Below are 19521 nucleotides of genomic sequence, written 5' to 3' on the forward strand. Positions count from 1 at the left end.
CACAGTCTTCCTCACTCCAAGGTGTCCTGCCAAACTGGAATCATGAGCCACTCTAATGATATCCTGCCTACAAACACGAGGGATGACAAGTTGATGTACAACCTCCCATTCACAGTCGGCTGATGCTGTTGGGGGTCTCCACTTCCTCATAAGTACTCCTGACTTTATATAATAACAAGTAGAAGCACCAGCTGACTCTTCCTCACTGCAAGCAGAGTTAGCTAGACCTTTCAACTCAGGGTCAGCTACCTACAACTCAACCAACTCTTGATGAGACAAATTATCAACACTACGGGGTACTGCCTCATCTGGTGAGTGGTCCAAATTAGCAAGAAAAGTGTCAGCTAGGATAACATCATCATCATCATTATCCTCTAAGTCACCAGTAACTTTAGACTTAGCCCCAGTGACAGCACATGCAGGGAACACATCAGGGACATCACAATCCTGGGCCGCAGCCACTGGCTCACTAGACAACTGAGGAGCTGGACACACTTGACTTCCACCAATATCATTTCCAAGTAAGAAAGTTACACCTGACATTGGGAGTGTCTCAACCAACCCAACCATAACGGAACCATTAACAAAACCAGACTCTAGATTCACTCTGCACAGAGAGACAGAGAAGTAATTATTCCCTACACCTTGTAAGATTACAGTTTCATCAGAGGAATTAACATTAGAGCCTAGAACACTGGTCAGCATAAGGGATTGGCAAGCACCTGTATCACGATATATTTTAACTGATTTCCTGTCATTACTGTCCAGAGGACTGACAAAACCATCAGACAGGAAATTAGCACATAAACTCTCGAGAATGTCACCCACGTTACTGCTCAAAAGAGGAGCTTCATCATGAGGATTTAATTTACCCCTCAAAGCAGGTTCAGTTAACTCAGTTAAAGAATTCTGGGAACTCTCAAGGGTGGACACTAGACCAATTGACTGAATATTAAAAGACTCCTTTTTGTTCACATTACGCTGTCTCCTGAAACATTTGTCCTTAGTATGACCAAGCTTACTACAATAAGTACATTTACTTTTCTGAAATCTAGAGGTGAAGCTGGTATATACTTCCTGAGAAACTGTCACGAATCAATTCGCGACATTTCCTTTTTGTGAGAAGCCACGAACTAATAGTGGAAAACTCACTGTGTATCGCTCAGTTAACCGTTTCTCTCTCCATTTCGGGGTATACTTTTCAAATAATTCGTCACCGTTTTCAAAAAGTGACCGATTTAATGCATGTCACTAAGTGCGCTACTGAGCGATACAATTATTTCTTTATCGTTTGCCTCTGCTTCCCTCAACCGTTAGCCACGCCTTGCGTCCTGCCCATTCAATGTATTTGAATTCAGTCTTGTGTTTGCTGTGACGGAGAAAGGGTCTGTGCTCAGAAGTGGAGAGGTCAGCTAGCACCCCAAGCTCCATTAGTACAGTTAATCCCGGTACTCCCACCTTAGTGGTGATACATAGTATTCATCGACTGGTATTTCTTTTGTGTATTTTGTAGTTTTAAGAGCTTAGTTAAGGTGTTTTTCCCTAGGCGTAAGTATTTAGCTTTTGTGAGAGTGAGTGAGTGCGTCTCATTGATTTGATTTGAAATGTAATGTTAAATTTATTTTTGTGATTAATAAATTTAACAGTTCTATTTCTTGAGCTTAATGTAGAGTAAAAATCTTGTTTCATTTCTCCATAATTAAGCTTATTTCCCATATAGCTCCTAGCTTGCATAAACGTTTTACTATTCATAACTGGTACTTAGACCAGTCTTGTATTAACTTAAAATCCGTTGTGCCAGGAGTTAATGCATCAGCAAGAACCTGATGTTATTATTATTAGTATTAGTTATTTATTGTCAGGGGTGATGTAACTTTCTCCAGAGGCTAACAGTACAGTAATTCAGCAATTGTGAGTAATTAGTCTCTGCTGTGTACTGTTGAGAAAGTTTATAAATTCTCGTTCTCAGAGAATCGTGCTAAGCCAACGTAAGGTAATCGTCGCTTGATGTAGCAAGACAACCATTGTCTCTGCTCTTCAATATTATTGAATATTATTATCAATTTAAATAATATTTAACCATTTATTTTTAAAAACACAGTGATATTTTAAAAACCCCGTGACAATTGGCGACCTCGCCAGGATATTAACTCCTAGCTCTAAAGCTATTCACGAGATAGTGCTCACTCATTCATATTTAGGTATTTATCATTAAAGTTTATAGGCACAAGCTTACTGGTGTTTACCCTTGATTTAGCAAGTGAATTTTGCTTTATTAATCAATAGAATACTTAACTCTAGTTTAATTTTGGTAACGCCAGACAATTTTATTCGCTTCTGGGAAGTCGCCGTACCATTGTGTTTATTATTGAGTCTTCCCAGTCATTTACATTTTTGATTTATTCTTTGCCAGTTAACTGGATAAGACTGGTCACCACTAGCTTGTGTCTGTACTCTTTACTTTTGTTTATTAGTATTCGTCGCTAAGCAGTCAGTACTCAATTTCGGTTTGCTTAATAAATTAGCGAAATGGCTACTGCTGTATTTTTACAGGAAGCCAAAGATATGGGTCTTGCGGACCCAACTGAAATTAAACAATACATACTCTCACGGTTCAATTACGAGCAAGAACGTGAGAAAGATGCTCGTGAAGAGCGTAGAATTCAGCGCGAATACGAGCGAGAACAGCGTGAACACGAGCAAAAACAGCGCGAACTCGACTTGGAACACGAGCGAGAACAGCGTGAACACGAGCAAAAACAGCGCGAACTCGACTTGGAACACAAGCGAGAACAGCGTGAGGAACGAGAGAAAGAACGAGAACATGAACTTGAAGTGCTGAAGCTCAAGCGAGATTCCTTGGCTTCAGACACGTCTGGTGCAGTTGGTCCAAGCTTCACGAGCGTTCTTCCTGCACATGTCCTGGCGACCCCACGCATCAAGCTTCCTTCATACAAGGAAAGCGAGCGAATCGAGCCGTACATAGCTCGTTTTGAGGACATGGCAGACATGTATCAACTGGATGAGGCAGCTAAGCGGATCCAATTTCTTAGTTTATTTGAGGGCCCTGCCCTCGATATTCTCCACAGAATTCGTGGAGACAATCTCACATATGAGATGATGAAAGCTGCACTCATTAAGGCGTATGGTCTCACAGTAGACGACGCCAAAGTTCAGTTCATGCGAGCTCGTCTCCAAGACAAGGAGACAGCTGTTCAGTTCCTTGATCGTCTCACAGCTTACTTAAATGAGTGGATGGAGAAAGATGAAACTCCTTCCACGCGTGAGGGGATAATTGACCTTATGCTGCGTACACAGCTAGAGAGGTCGTGGCCTGCTGAGCTCATAGCACAGCTTAAGATCTGCCAGGTGAAAGATGCCAGCCAAATGGCAGAGAAGGCTGACGCATTCTTTACTGCATACGGGTATCAAGCTCGTAAGCAAAACACCTGGAGCAGAAAAGATACTGCCAAGTCTGGGAAGCCGTCTCAGACTGAATCCCAGCACCAAGGCCGTTCTCAGAGTAATGGTCAAGGTCCAAGCAAACCACAGAAGGACCAGGGGCAAAATACACAGCAGCCTGCTTGGAAGAGGTACAAAAAGTACCCTAACCAGCAGCAGTATCAGCCACGCAACCGACCGACGGGACAAAGTTTTTCACCACCAACTCAAAAGAGGCAGGAAGCGAATGCAGCCTTCATTCCTCAGCAGCAGCCTGGTGGTCACATCCCTACCAGTGTGGGTACTTCCCCATAGTTCACTAGTCCCACAGTGACAGTGAACCCCCCTCCACAGATGGCCAATGTTCCATCTTCCCAATATAACCCTCAAGGCACAATGTTTGCCACATCAATTCAGCAGCCTCATGAGTGGCTAGCTGCTTCCTCCACAGGCTCTCCCACAGGTGACAGTACCTTCCTTGTTCAGCCAGGGTTTGTGGGAGGCATTCCTGTGAAGGTCCTGAGAGACAATGGTTCCTCAGGTTGCTCTGTTAAGCAGAGTCTAGTTCGGCCTGAGCAGTATACAGGTCGACAGATCCATGTAAGCCTTATTGATGGATCAGTGAGATTGTTCCCTGAGGCATGTATCCAGGTGGCATCTCCATTTTATACTGGTACGACACTTGCAGTTGTCATGCCAGAGCCTCTATTTGACTTAATAGTAGGCAATATTAATGGAGTCAAGGATAGTTGCTCCGATGGCGCTACTCAGACTTCGGCTGCTGCGGTGACACGAGCCATGACTGAGGCTCCAGACTGTGTCACCCCAGTGATCATTGAATTGCCGCAAGATCTGATGTGCAGTCAACTTGTTGTACAAGAACAACATTCTGACCCGACACTTGCTGCCGTGCGGAATAAACAAAAGGGTCGAGTGATTAAGTATTCACGGGAGGTCGAGCCAAGTTCCTTCGCAAACAAGGACGGCTCTACCGTGAGTCACGAACACCCGAGGGGCGAGGTTCGACTGCAGTTTGTCGTTCCCGCCAAGTACCGTCTAGCAGTGTTACAATGGGGTCATTGTCCAGCCTCAGGAGGTCACCTGGGCAAAGGAAGACCCAGGGCCGTATCCGAGCTGACTTTTTCTGGCCAGGGATGGGACGAGACATAGACAGTTTTGTCCGTTCCTGCAGTGTGTGCCAAAGTATCACCACTGATCAGGGACATGTCCTTCCTGTGCCGTTCATAACCACACCTGTAATCTCTGAGTCAGTTGAGAGACAGGGTAGTGGTGAAGTGCGTGCAGACCTGATGTCTCGCCCATTGGCCCCACAGGACACAGTATGTCCAGGGCCTGTACATGCATATTATGTACCTTAAGTTAAGGGGAAAGTTGAGAGGCGACTTGAGGCTATGGAAGACCCAAGTTTGCATAAGGATTCTCAGCTTCCCGGTACTAATATATGTACCGTAAGTTAAGGGGGAAGTTGAGAGGCGACTTGAGGCTATGGAAGACCCAAGTTTGCATAAGGATTCTCAGCTTCCCGGTACTAATAGAAGTACTGTAGGTTAAGGGGAAGTTCGAGAGAGAACTCCGCAGTGGCGACTTGAGGCTATGGAAGACCCAAGTTTGCACAAGGATTCTCAGCTTTCCGGTACTAATAGAAGTACTGTAGGTTAAGGGGGAAGTTCGAGAGAGAACTCCGCAGAGGCGACTTGAGGCTATGGAAGACCCAAGTTTGCACAAGGATTCCCAGCTTCCCGATACTAATATAAGTATTGTAGGTTAAGGGGGAAGTTCGAGAGAGAACTCCGCAGAGGTGACTTGAGGCTATGGAAGACCCAAGTTTGCACAAGGATTCTCAGCTTCCCGGTACTAATATAAGAATTGTATTGTAGGTTAAGGGGGAAGTTCGAGAGAGAACTCTGCAGAGGCGACTTGAGGCTATGGAAGACCCAAGTTTGCACAAGGATTCTCAGCTCCCCGATACTAATATAAGTACTGTAGGTTAAGGGGGAAGTGAGAACTCTGCAGAGGCGACTTGAGGTTATGGAAGACCCAAGTTTGCACAAGGATTCTCAGCTTCCCGATATTAATATAAGTACTGTAGGTTAAGGCACAGGTTGAGGACCCGTGTGCGGTTCGAGGCTATGGAAGACCCGAGTTTGCACAGGGATTCTCAACTTGCCGACCATAATCGTGTGCTATAATTAATGGCGACCTCGAGTGTACTTTTCATAGCATGTACTGACTGCTAGCCAGAGAGAGTAATTGTAACATAATAAGAATTTTGTCTCATTGACACTTTTGATGCTCCACCTTAATTGGTTTTGCAGGTTCAGCAATGGGTGTAGCAGTTTTGCTGTGCGGGCCAGCTGATCGTCTGCCGCACGCTGCCGCCTCTTCTCCTCTGCCTTCGTCGTCGCCATATTATTTACTGTGTCATTTTACACGTAGGTACAGTTACACTACAACTGTCACACCTACACCGTGTATTACATACACCACGCTACACAACAATTAGTTGTCAGTGTAAATGTAGCGAATTTTTCGCTCAGTTTGACCTGAGTACAGGATTTTCACCGTCGATCACGGAGTTTTTCCCTCAAGCTTGCTTCTATTAACGTAAATACGAGGTTTTTTCGCTCACTGACGACTGCGACTTTCTCCTGTAGCAGGATAGCACACACACCACAGTGTGAATCTTGTGTGACTGAGTTAGGATTTATATGTATGTATATTGAAATCTTTCTTCTGAAGGAAGAAAGATTTAATTTTCATGGGGCGTAATGTCACGAATCAATTCGCGACATTTCCTTTTTGTGAGAAGCCACGAACTAATAGTGGAAAACTCACTGTGTATCGCTCAGTTAACCGTTTCTCTCTCCATTTCGGGGTATACTTTTCAAATAATTCGTCACCGTTTTCAAAAAGTGACCGATTTAATGCACGTCACTAAGTGCGCTACTGAGCGATACAATTATTTCTTTATCGTTTGCCTCTGCTTCCCTCAACCGTTAGCCACGCCTTGCGTCCTGCCCATTCAATGTATTTGAATTCAGTCTTGTGTTTGCTGTGACGGAGAAAGGGTCTGTGCTCAGAAGTGGAGAGGTCAGCTAGCACCCCAAGCTCCATTAGTACAGTTAATCCCGGTACTCCCACCTTAGTGGTGATACATAGTATTCATCGACTGGTATTTCTTTTGTGTATTTTGTAGTTTTAAGAGCTTAGTTAAGGTGTTTTTCCTAGGCGTAAGTATTTAGCTTTTGTGCGAGTGAGTGAGTGCGTCTCATTGATTTGATTTGAAATGTAATGTTAAATTTATTTTTGTGATTAATAAATTTAACAGTTCTATTTCTTGAGCTTAATGTAGAGTAAAAATCTTGTTTCATTTCTCCATAATTAAGCTTATTTCCCATATAGCTCCTAGCTTGCATAAACGTTTTACTATTCATAACTGGTACTTAGACCAGTCTTGTATTAACTTAAAATCCGTTATGCCAGGAGTTAATGCATCAGCAAGAACCTGATGTTATTATTATTAGTATTAGTTATTTATTGTCAGGGGTGATGTAACTTTCTCCAGAGGCTAACAGTACAGTAATTCAGCAATTGTGAGTAATTAGTCTCTGCTGTGTACTGTTGAGAAAGTTTATAAATTCTCGTTCTCAGAGAATCGTGCTAAGCCAACGTACGGTAATCGTCGCTTGATGTAGCAAGACAACCATTGTCTCTGCTCTTCAATATTATTGAATATTATTATCAATTTAAATAATATTTAACCATTTATTTTTAAAAACACAGTGATATTTTAAAAACCCCGTGACAGAAACATCATCTTTATTCTCTTTCCTGTTACCTGTACTCTGAGTAGAGGCAACGTACTTACACTCAGCTTTCCTTTTTCTCTAGAATATCTCTTGTGAGTGAGAACATATTCATCAGCTAAGACTGCAGCATCAGACAAATTATCTATTTTTTTCTCATCAAGATATAGGCTTACATCTTTATTAATACACCTCTTGAAGTCCTCCAGCAAAATCATCTGCTTAAATTTGTCAAAATCAGAATTCACATTCTTAGAATTTAGCCACTGCTCTAACAGATCTTCTTTGATTTTTGCATACTCAAAATGGGATTGCTTATCTTGTTTATAAGTTGTACTAAATTTTACTCCATAGGCTTCAGGAACAAGCTCATAGGCCTTAAGAATCAAGCTCTTAACTACATCATAATTATCAGATTGATCCTGAGGCAAAGATGCATAAGTTACTTGAGCTTTACCGGTGAGAACAGTTTGAAGGAGTACTGGCCAATACCTTTTGGGCCAATTAAAACCTGTACCTACCCTCTCAAACAACTGAAAATACTTAGTTAAATCAGATTCATTAAAAGGAGGGACAAGTTTAACATTTTTAGCCACATCAAAATCATCAGAGCTAGATGATCCAGTTCCACCTTGTTTCATGCGATACTCATGGTCTGCCTGAATCCTAGCAAGTTCAACTTGTGCCTGAAACTCAGCCTCCTGAATACGAGCCTGAGACTCCGCCTCCTTAGGCTGAGACTCAGCCTCCTTAGCACGAGCCTGAAATTTAGCTTCCTTGACACGAGCCTCCTGCAGAGCTAGCTGTAACTTAGCTATTTCAATCTGCGTTTGCTCATTTGGAGGAGTTACATTAAACAAGCTTTTATTAATCATGGCAACAATTTGATCTTTAGAATGATGAGAGTGAACTGCAATTCCCAATTGTTGAGCAACAAGCTTAAGTTCATTCTTTGTTCTGTTTTCTACATCACACACTGTTTGCACATTTGACAAAAAATCTTTGGCTTCATCAAGCGTAGTAATAGTAGACATCATGAATAAATCACAGTCACAAAATATCAAGCAATATCCTTATAATAATATCCTGAATATCCTGATAAGAGGTCGCCAAATTAATGTTACGGAACAGAGAAAGATAATGTACACTTAAGTGAGAATACTAAAAATCACTACTGTCCCGTAAAGTTCCAGGTTCAAAACAAAAGAGTTAGGTAAAATTACAAGTTAAAGTTTAATGCTCAAACTAACAACAAAAACATTCAGGACTCATAAGGATAATGTAATGGCAAAAAACAGGTTAAATATATGGTTAACTGCAATAGCCTCTATTAACAGAAAATTAGCAAGAGTAAATTTATGTAAGTCAGCCCTGATAAAATGAAAATACCAGATAATACTCAGTGAATGCAAGATATATTATTACAGATACAAAATATTGTTAATGATGGCTGACAATAAGAACCTTACATGAATTACAAAAACCTCACTAGGCTTACGAATCAACCTTATGCTACACAGTACAAGGAAAAATGCAATAACAGTTATACTCAAACTACACAGCTGCTAGATGGTTGGAGACTTCCTGAGCACTCACAATAATAACAACTGTACAGGGGAGGACAGAGATGTGAGCAAAATGAGGAGTAGATCTAAGTGGCAATTAATGTAGAGACTGAGCTCATTATATAGGGGCCGGCAGAGCTTGATATAACTTGTAAGAAGGACACGCAAATGAAGCCATAGGGGACAAAGAGTTGAAACTCCTGCTCTGAACAACAGAAAGAACGACTTACTTTACTATAAGGGTAGAAGGGGGGAGTGAGGTAGAACACGCTCGTGATCAAACATGCAGCATACTGTACGTTAGAATTACACAAAAGATGATGAAATCATAGGCTATGTAACAATATATATATATATATATATATATATATATCTCCCACTGGATCCCAGGGGTGCTGGGCAAGACATTGCACTGGGAGGCCCACCAAGCATACCGCCCTCCGCTTATCGACTCATAGTCGCGAAGCTCATAGGTCCCTACCCGGGGTTTCCCTACTTTATAAGGACTTTAAAAATCCCACTTCTGTCCAATACGCTGGACACTGGGCTCCAATGGGATATATATATATATATATATATATATATATATATATATATATATATATGTATATCGCTCCGGTACTGCCTGTTCACCCTGCAAAGAAACGTCGTCCTTGGCACTTTGGAGCTCCAGACTGGGAGGCCCTCAGGCAGTACTTCTTTGATTTTCCATGGAATGATTATTGCTCCCATGGTCGGGAGCTCTCTGAGTGTGCCTTGTGCATCACGGAGGTTATTCTCTCGGGCATGGAAGCATACATTCCCTTTTCATATCCTTTGACTAATGTAAGAAAGCCTTGGTTTAATCACTCTTGTTCTAATGCTGTCCACAACAAGGAGAGGGCCTATAAAAGGTACCAGAGCCAACCCACCCCTGAATCACATCTAATTATTTATGTTTCTGCCCTGAATCGTGCTAAGTTTGTGCTTCACTCTGCTAATAATAATTTCATTCGTACTAAATGCTCTCAACTCACGAACTCCAGTTCTTCCCACTCCTTTTGGCACCTTGTCACAAACCTTTCTAACAACTTTATCTCATCGTCCTTCCCTCCTCTTTTCTATTCTGATGGCTCTGTAGCTATTTCTTCTACAGATAAAGCAGCTCTCTTTGCTCAGAATTTCTCCTCCAATTCCACCTTGGACGATTCCGGCGCTATTCCTCCATCATTTCCCCCCCTCAGACTTCCTCATGGCTGACATTAAAACTTCTTCAGCTGATGTATTTTCTGCCATCACTGGCCTGAATACTAACAAGACACATGGGAATGATGGAGTCCCTTCTATTGTCCTCAAGAACTGTGTTTCAGTACTTACACCCTGCATAGGTAAACTCTTTCGTCTTTGTTTGTCAACTTGTACCTTTCCTTCTTGCTGGAAGTTTGCTCTCATTCAGCCAGTCCCAAAGAAAGGTGACCATTCCCAACTCTCTAACTATCGTCCAGTTTATGTCTCAAAAGTTTTCGAGTCAATTCACAACCTTCTTTCTGATCGTCAGTGTGGGTTCTGTCAGAGACGCTCCACTGTCAATCTTCTCACCTACCTATCAGACTCCTGGGCATCCTCCTTTGGGAATTTTGGCGAAAGCTTTGTCATTGCACTTGACATTTCCAAGGCTTTCGATCGAGCCTGGCACAAATCTTTAATTTCCAAACTGCCCTCTTACGGTTTCTATCCTTCTATCTGTGCCTTAATCTCTAGCTTCCTTTCTGGTCGTTCTATAGTTGCTGTTGTAGACGGCCATCGTTCTTCTCCTGGATCTATGAACAGTGGTGTTCCTCAAGGCTCTGTCCTATCACCAAATCTCTTCCTTTTATTCATTAATGACCTTCTAAGCTGTACATCTAACCCTATACACTCGTACGCTGATGATTTCACCCTTCACCTTTCCATTCGGTTCTCACAACGTCCATCTCAGCAGTTATTTCAATGAACAAGGGATGAAGCTATGACACACCTAATGTCTGACTTGGCTTGTATCTCTGACCGAGGAAAAAATAACCTTGTTGTTTTTAATGCATCAAAAACTCAGTTTTTACACCTATCAACCCGACACAATCTTCCACAGGTATACCCACTAATGTTTAATAATATGCAGCTTAATCCTGCATCATCCTTGAACATGCTTGGGATTTCATTCACTCGGTTCTTATCTTGGAAAGATCATATTGCACCTCTTGTTAAATCTGCTTCCAAGGGATTAGGTGTGCTAAGCCGACTCTGTACCTTCTTTACCCCTGAACAATTGTTGACTTTATACACGGGTTTTATTCGCCGCTGTTTAGAGGAGAACTCTCATGTGTCAGGAGACTCCCCACATACAGCTCTTCTCAAAAGGGTGGAGTCAAAGGGTTTTCGTCTCATGTACTCTCCTCCTCTTACTGGCTCCCTTCAACCTCTGTCTTTTCGCCGCACTGTTGCATTTTTATCTTTTTTCTCTCGTTATTTCAATGGTCACTGCTCCTCTGAACTGTCTGCATGCATTACTCCACCTCTATGGCTTGCAACAAACTTTCATCCCTTTTCTGTCCAACTTTCTAATGCAAGAGTTAACCGTGACTCCCAGTCCTTCATTCATGCAACGGGTCGGCTCTGGAACTGTCTCCCTCTGTTATATTTCCTACTTCCTTCGGTCTCCTGTCTTTCAAATGCAGTGTGTCCGAGCATCTCAAAATGATTGGATCTTGAATTTGGCTCTCTTTTGTTTTTTTGTTTTTTTTCTTGGATGGAACAGTTTGCGGGCTCCTGGCTTTTGGTTCCTTCTTTCTTGCATAATTAAAATCTGTATAAATAAATACATATTTATATATATATATATATATATATATATATATATATATATATATATATATATATATATATATATACAGGATGAGCATAAAGACACTCTTTGATTTCATGTAGTTATAATATCAAAACTTATTGGAATATATTTATAAATACGGTGACCGCAGATACATTAACTCAAAAACTTTCTTTTCTCACCCGCAGAATTTCTGGTTGCCCCTCCCACCGCCAGAGAGCAGTGAACTCCAAGATGACGCTCACCCCACATCAACGCAGCTGGTGTGTGTTGAAATTTGGTAAAACAAACATTGTTGTGACCATGCGGCATGCTTTCAGACACAGATTTAATGTGGATCCGCCTACTAACAAATCCATTCTGAAGTGGTACAACAATTTCATTGAGAAAGGATGCATCTGTGATCAGAGAAAGGGATATTCAGGCCGACCATCGGTCTCGGAGCAAGTTGCTGATCGTGTCAGAGAAGCCTTCATGTGCAGCTCCAAAAGTCAACGTGCAGAGCTAGCCAACAGTTATGCGTCCCACAAAGCACGGTAAGCAAGATCTTAGGCAAACGCTTGTGGTTTCACCCTTACAAGCTGCAAGTGGTCCAAAAGTTACACCTGCAAGACAATGGAACACGACCTGAATTTTGCAGGAATCTCCAGGCATTAATTGGAAATGATGAGAACCTGCTGTCAAAGATGATTTTCAGTGATGAAATGACCTTCCACTTAAGTGGAAAGGTCAACAGGCAAACAATGTGAGGATATGGGGGAGTGAGAATCCGCATGCCACCCTGGAGGTTGAACATGACTCCCGAAAAATTAATGTGTTTTGTGCCGTATCAGAGCAGACTGTGTACAGCCCGTTTATCTTTGGGGGACAAACCATTACCGGCCAAAGTTACCTGGAAATGCTAACCAACTGGCTCATTCCAGAACTAGCTGCTCAGGGTGGTGACTACATTTTTCAGCAAGATGGCGCACAGCCACACTGGCTTCTCGCTGTCCACAAATTTCTCAACAAGCACCAGGCAAACAGATGGATTGGCTGCGCTGGACAAAATGACCAGGTGTTTTGCAACAGGTCCCCGAGATCACCGGACCTAACTGTTTGTGACTTTTTCCTTTGCAGGTACGTGAAGGACAGAGTTTATGTACCTCCACTACCCGCAACCCTGGATGATCTGCAGGAACGCATCACTGAAGCAGTACACTCTATCACACCGGATATGCTGCAGAGAGTCTGGACCAAGCTAGATTGTCACATCGATGTTTGCCGAGTAACGGGCGGGGCACACATCGAGGGTCTGTGATACCAACCGATACCACATGAAACTTTATGAGATCATGCAACTGTAGCCTCCAATGTGTAAGAATTTTCCAATAAGTTACATTCTATATCTGTTGGAAATCAAGAAGTGTTTTTGTGCTCACCCTGTATATATATATATATATATATATATATATATTTTTATATATATATATATATATATATATATATATATATATATATATATTATCATCATCATCATCATCAGCCATTTGAGTATCCACTGCAGGACCGGCCTATCCCTACCGAAGTGGGGACGATACAGCCAATGTATCTCTACCAAGTGACTTAGGCTGTCTATGGTCCTTTCACCGCAAGAAGTCCGTTCAGGGTGGGGCCCACCTGGTGAATCACCTCTAGCGATGCTGCCAAATCAACCGTAGTACATGACTCTCTCTCTCTTATTTCCCATTTATGTGCTATTTGAAATTGTTTTTTATATTCTGTACATAGTAAAGGAAGCTATATAGTACATTGAGTATCACTTTTTAGAATTATAACAACGATTTGAATGAATTCTATGACACGTGGCAGTGCTTTTTTCCCATGTTGCCACGCCGTAGAGTTGCCAATTTGACCACCAATTATCGGATTATCACTCCCTACCTACCCCCATCCCACCTGTTTCTCCCTCTCTCTCTCTCTCTCTCTCTCTCTCTCTCGTCAATATAACAGAAAGTTCTGATGACGAAGAAGATTATGATTAAAGATCAGAGAGAGGATTAGGCCTACAAGGGAAACCTCTTAAAAATAAAACGCGCCTTGACTCTTACCTCATAAGTGGTGTGGAAAAAGAATTGAAGATAAATAATAAATACAGAGAGAGAGAGAGAGAGAAACAGGTGTGATGGGGGTAGGTAGGGAGACAGAGTGATAATCCGATTATTGGTGGTCAAATTGGCAACGTCGCACTCGGGGGAATTCCAACTTCTGCCACACCCTGAACGGACTTCTTGCTGCGAAAGGACCATAGTAGAGATTGTATGTAGGGTGAGAAGTGTTTGTAAGTGTAATTGCTGTTTTGGAGTGGCTTTGGATGTGTGTGTAGTCTGTGAACCAAGTGTAATCGGCCCAAGCAAGCCGACTGGGTGCAAACATACTTTATAGTATGCGACACTGGTTCAACCACAGCACCCCTGATGTCCGCCAAAGTAGTACGTGGCCAGAAGAACGCTCCCAGGCGGGGCGCGAACCCTCGTTCTTCAGTGTACAAAAACGCACACTTTACCACTGTACCACAGAGGCTCCATCTATATATATATAGTTACTACATGACAGTATTGTGATACCAACTCTAACGTACGGAAGTGAAGCTTGGACATTGTTGGAAGGACACAAGTCAAGAGTGAGAGCAGTGGAAATGAGTTATTTAAGAGGACCCTGTGGAGTCACATGGAGAGACAGGCTGATGAATGAGGATATAAAGGAGCATTGTGGTGTAGATGTGGATGTGATAGGAAGCGTTATGAGGAACACACTGAGGTGGTTTGGCCATGTGGAGAGGATGGAGGGTGAAAGACTGACGAAGAGAGTGTATGTGAGTGAGGTGGAGGGGGGAAGAGGGAGGGGGAGGCCGAGGATGAGATGGAGGGATGGGGTGGAGAGGTATATGAGAGAGGGGGGTGTGATTTGGGAGCAGGGGAGTTAAATGGCGGGGGACAGGGCGACTTGGAGGCGATTTGTTTGTGGCCACCCCAAACGGGATTGAGGCGTCTGGCAATAGATAGATAGATAGATCTCTTGCTTGTGGAATGTAACTTTGCAGTGGTGAAAAGACCAGACATGATGGGTACAACTGTACTAGAGATAACTGCTAGCAGCACTCAAACTAAAAGCATTCTCCCAACTGAATCAGAAGCCGGCCAGGATGGGTATATTTGCAGTTTTTCTCACCTACATCTCTCAAGAGCCTTCTGAATCTGACCTTCCTCTGGAAAGGTGTCGCCCTTCGGGGGTAGGGACAACGAGGATGCAGAGGATGGCATAGCCACTTCATCTTCCACCTCTCCATCTGACGCTCTTCACCCAGAACCCTAGCTGGAAAAGGTAGGGGCCGGTCAGGAGTATGGACGAGTAGGGCACAGAGGAGGATGGAAAGACCAACTCGCCCCTCAGCTCTCCAGAGATCCCATGAGCCAAAACCTAAACTGCAAAAGGTGATGGTGGCCTTTTGAAAGTAAGGACAGGGTGAGTGTGGAGGAGGTCGGCTGGTCCAACTAATCACCCACATTGCCTGAAACCCTCTTAAGCTACAGCCCCAGCTAGAGATGTGGTGGCAGCCCTTTAGTGATGCAAATGAGCCTACTCGTGGAGTGATCCCTTATTAATGGGGAGTAGGCTTGAGTTCTGCTTCAGCTAAGTGGGGTCATAATGGAAGGGGTTATTAGATGCAGTCTGACTAAAAGCACTCCTCTCCTCCACCAGCCATTTGTGGGGAGGAGGAACAAGACAACCCAACTTGGTGCTGATCCCAAGTCCAGACAGATGGGGAGGTTGACAGATATGGGATACTGTAAAACTGGCGAACACTAAAATGCCAGATCAAACCAGCATAGCCCTGGAAGTAGCTTGGGCATACCGAATAATCGATACACAGGGGCCTCTTCTGACCCCTGTGGGAAGTGGGTAGACCATGGGTGGGCTTGGTTAAAGAAGCCATCCCAAATGAGGGTCGGAATGCTGCATGTGGGGATGATAAAACGAAGGGAATGGGAGGTGGTGGATTTGTTGGAGAGCAGAAAAGTTGGAGTGTTGTGTGTGCATGAAACAAGATGGAAAGGAAACAAACGAAGAGAGTTGGGAGGTGCATGGAAGTTGCTGTAAAGTGGAGCAGATGGAACGCGGGAGGAAAGGCGTGGGGATAGTGTAATCCAAGGAAGTTATGGATGAACTAGTGAGCATGAAGAGAAGTGATAGAGCCATGAGTGTCAGTCTAGGCCTGGATGGGATGGGGATAATGGATTACATCATAGATGCATATGCTTTCCAAGTTGGCTGTGAAGAGGAGGACATGGGAGCTTTTTAAGGGCAGATGAATCTAGAGTCGAGAGTGACACTGGAGGGAGAAAGGCGATTCTCGGTGGAGATCTGAATGGACACGTGAGAAGTAGTAGAAACAGGATCGGGAGGGTGCGTGGTGCTTGGGACGTGGGAGAGAGGAATGAGGAGGGGGAGAAAAGAGTAGATTTTGCATTGGCGTGTGATGTGGCGATTGCTGACACTTTTTTTTTTTTAAGATGCAAACTAGTTTTTCACCTACAGCAGTGGAGAAAGAATAAGTGATATAAGCTTTTTAATGTACAGCAAAACCCATCGAAAAAAAAGTTAAGTTTTGCAAGGTCATAAACTGGGAACTGTGAGATGAACTGTGGCATGAGAAGGAAACCAGAGCTTGGTATACAGGGCAAAGTGTTGGAGGTTGAAGGAGGAGGGTTTGAACAGACAATTCAGTGAGAAAGTTTGGATGAAGTTACACTGCTGCAAGGGGTGCAGGAGTGATGGGAGGAAAGCAGCCGTGTGATATTGAAAGTGGGAAGAGTGGGGAAAGAGGTTTTGTTCATGTCAAACTGAAGAAGAACTCCCTGGGGATAAGGAGATGTGGTGGTGGAAAGAGGAGCTGATAAGGGCTACAAATTATGTCAAGAAGCGGGATACATTGAGATGACAGGAAGATACAGAAACCTATAGAAGGGTAAATAAGGGAGTAATGAGAGCAGAGACAAGACCAAAGGTGCAAGCTTGGAGTGAGGCATATGAAACATTGGAAAGACCGGGGGTAGATGGAAAGATGTATAGAATAGCGAAAACTCTAGCTACGACAGCCAGGGATTTCGCTTATATAATGCAGATTAAGGATGAAAGAGTGATTTTATGCAACTCGGACAAGGTCACGGATAGATGGAAAGAATGCTTTGAAATGCTGCTGAATGAGGGTAGAGGGAAACCAGACGCGATTATTGCACTGAGGCAGATTCACTGAAGGAAGACAGAGGGGGTTTCATCTGATATTCATTGACTTGGAGAAGGCCTACGACAAGACTCCCATACCAGGAAGTCTTGAGATATACGAGGTAAATGGGGATGCTGGAGTAGCATGTGCAGATAATAAAGGTTATGTATGATGTGGTGAGAACCCAGGTTAGATGTAGTGTGGGACTGACAAACTTTTTTTTTTTTTTTTAATAGAATTTACTGAATATGATTATGGATGTGTTGGTTAGTGGGTAAGAGATCAATCCTCCTGGTGCATGCTCTTTGCTGATGACATCGTGCTATGCAGCATCAGAGGAGGAGATGGAAAGAATATTAGACGAATGGGGAAAGGATGTAGAAGATAAAGGAATGATGATAAATAGGAAGCAAATGGAATACCTGGAGTTGGACGAAGTTCAATATTGTTTTGCATGGACAGAGTGTGAAGAGTGGAGAAATTTTAATATCTGGGACCGGTGGTGGCTGAGGGTGGAGACTTGAATTCAGAAATAATAGAGAAAGCGTACGTGGGTTAGAGAAACTGGAGGAAGATATGGCGAGTGTTATGTGACAGAAGGATTAACGTGAGGAATGTAGCTGAGATGAGGATGTTGAGATGGTTGTGTGGAATAAGGAAGTTAGATAGTATTAGAAAATGGGAGAATCATGGGTAGAATGAAAGTGGGTAAGGTATCAAGGAAGATGCAGGAAAAAAGACTAAAATGATATTGGCATGTAATGAGAAATTATGAAGATTATGTTGGGAGGAGATTAGTGAAAATGGAAGTACAAGGCAGGAGTCAGACGGGAAGGCCGAAGAGGAGGGGGTTGGATTGTGTGAACGAAAATTTGAGACGGAAGGCGCTGAAGGGGGGTAGGCGCAAGACTGGGCTGTATGGTGAAGATTGCTCAAACACATCGACCCCGTATAGCAGTGCTCCGTAATCAGTGTGCCGGGGCACACCGGTGTGTCGCCAAAAGCTTCCTGGTGTGCGTGGTATACATTACCCTCTCCTTCATTAAAATGATTAAGGGAAATTAATATTAATATTGTATGAGTAAATTCATATAGGTTAGTGGTGGAAATAAACTATGATAATAAAATGTCACTATTAATTTTCATATATTCCTGTAATACGAATATGCTAGTTCTGAAACCGTCTCCAGGAATTGTCTTATTCGAACATGTGCAAAACTTTATGGAGTGTATACAGTATGCGAGTCACTCAGTATGATGCACCTTGGCCCATGAGAGTGTTACACCTGTTGGAGCATTGGCTGTTGGTGTTTTAGTGATATTATTTTAAGATTTTACCCTGACACTGAACCATTCACTCAGAACGAATATCATAGCAGAAAACTATTGTGTTGTACAGAGCATTGTGTCTCGGTTTCTGATCCTTTTGCTTCAGCGGCTGAAGCATCAGTTGGTTATCTCTCATTGAAGGCATGAGAGGATCTTGTGGATATTATGAATTATTGTAACTTCAGACATAAGCAAAATACCCTTTAACATATTTTGGGTAGAGGTGAAAAGAGAGTACACACCTATCCACGAATGTGTTACTGAAGTAATGCTATGATTTCCAACAACATATTTGTGTTAACTAAGCTTTTCAACATTAACACTTACATTTTAAACAACAAAAAAGATCAAATCTGGAGTCACCAGACGAGGGATTCAGGGGCGTAGCGAAGGGGGGGGAGCGGAGGAGGAGGCCGTCCCCCCTACCTTTGGTCATGAAATCGTATGGGGCTAAAAAAAAAAAAGAAGTAATAATTCTTTAAAAATAAATGAATGAATAAATAAATATATGAATAAATAACATATCTGTCTGTCTATCTACCTATCTATCTATCTATCATCTCTCTCTCTCTCTCTCTCTCTCTCTCTCTCTCTCTCTCTCTCTCTCTCCCTCTCTATACTGTATATATATATATATATATATATATATATATATATATATATATATATATATATATATCAATCAATCAATCATTTCCTGTGGCACCCCACTGGATGCATAGGGCCTCAATGAACTCTCTTCACCAATATTTGTCTCTTGCCATCTCCTTCAGGTCCCACCAACACTCCTCTCCTGCTTCTTTTTTCATTGTTCTCAACCAGGTTTCCCTCGACCTACCTCTACCTCTTCTTCCTCTAGCAGTCCACTCTGGCACATCCTGTATTAAACTACCTTCTTTTCTGTATATGTGCCCCAGCCACTTCCAACGAGACAGACTCACATATTCATTAACTGGTTCCACTCTCGTAATATCCCTTATTCTTGCATTTGTAACACTGTCTTGCCACTTTACCCCAAGAATCCTTCTCAGTATTTTATTTTCAAATCCTAATACTTTCTGATCTGTTGCAATTGTACTGTACCATGACTCGTGCCCATAAATTAAAATTGGTCTAACCATGGACTTGTAAATTTTCACTTTAGTATGTACCGAAAGCATATTATTATTCCAAACAGATTTCAACATTCCAACAGCTCGCCAAGCCTGTCTAATCCTCTCCTCAATTTCATTGTTTAATGATCCATTAGAT

Source organism: Coenobita brevimanus, chromosome 56 (genome assembly GCF_032717465.1).
Source record: "Coenobita brevimanus isolate Jiangsu-jjx chromosome 56, ASM3271746v2, whole genome shotgun sequence".
Taxonomy (NCBI): Eukaryota; Metazoa; Arthropoda; class Malacostraca; order Decapoda; family Coenobitidae; genus Coenobita; species Coenobita brevimanus.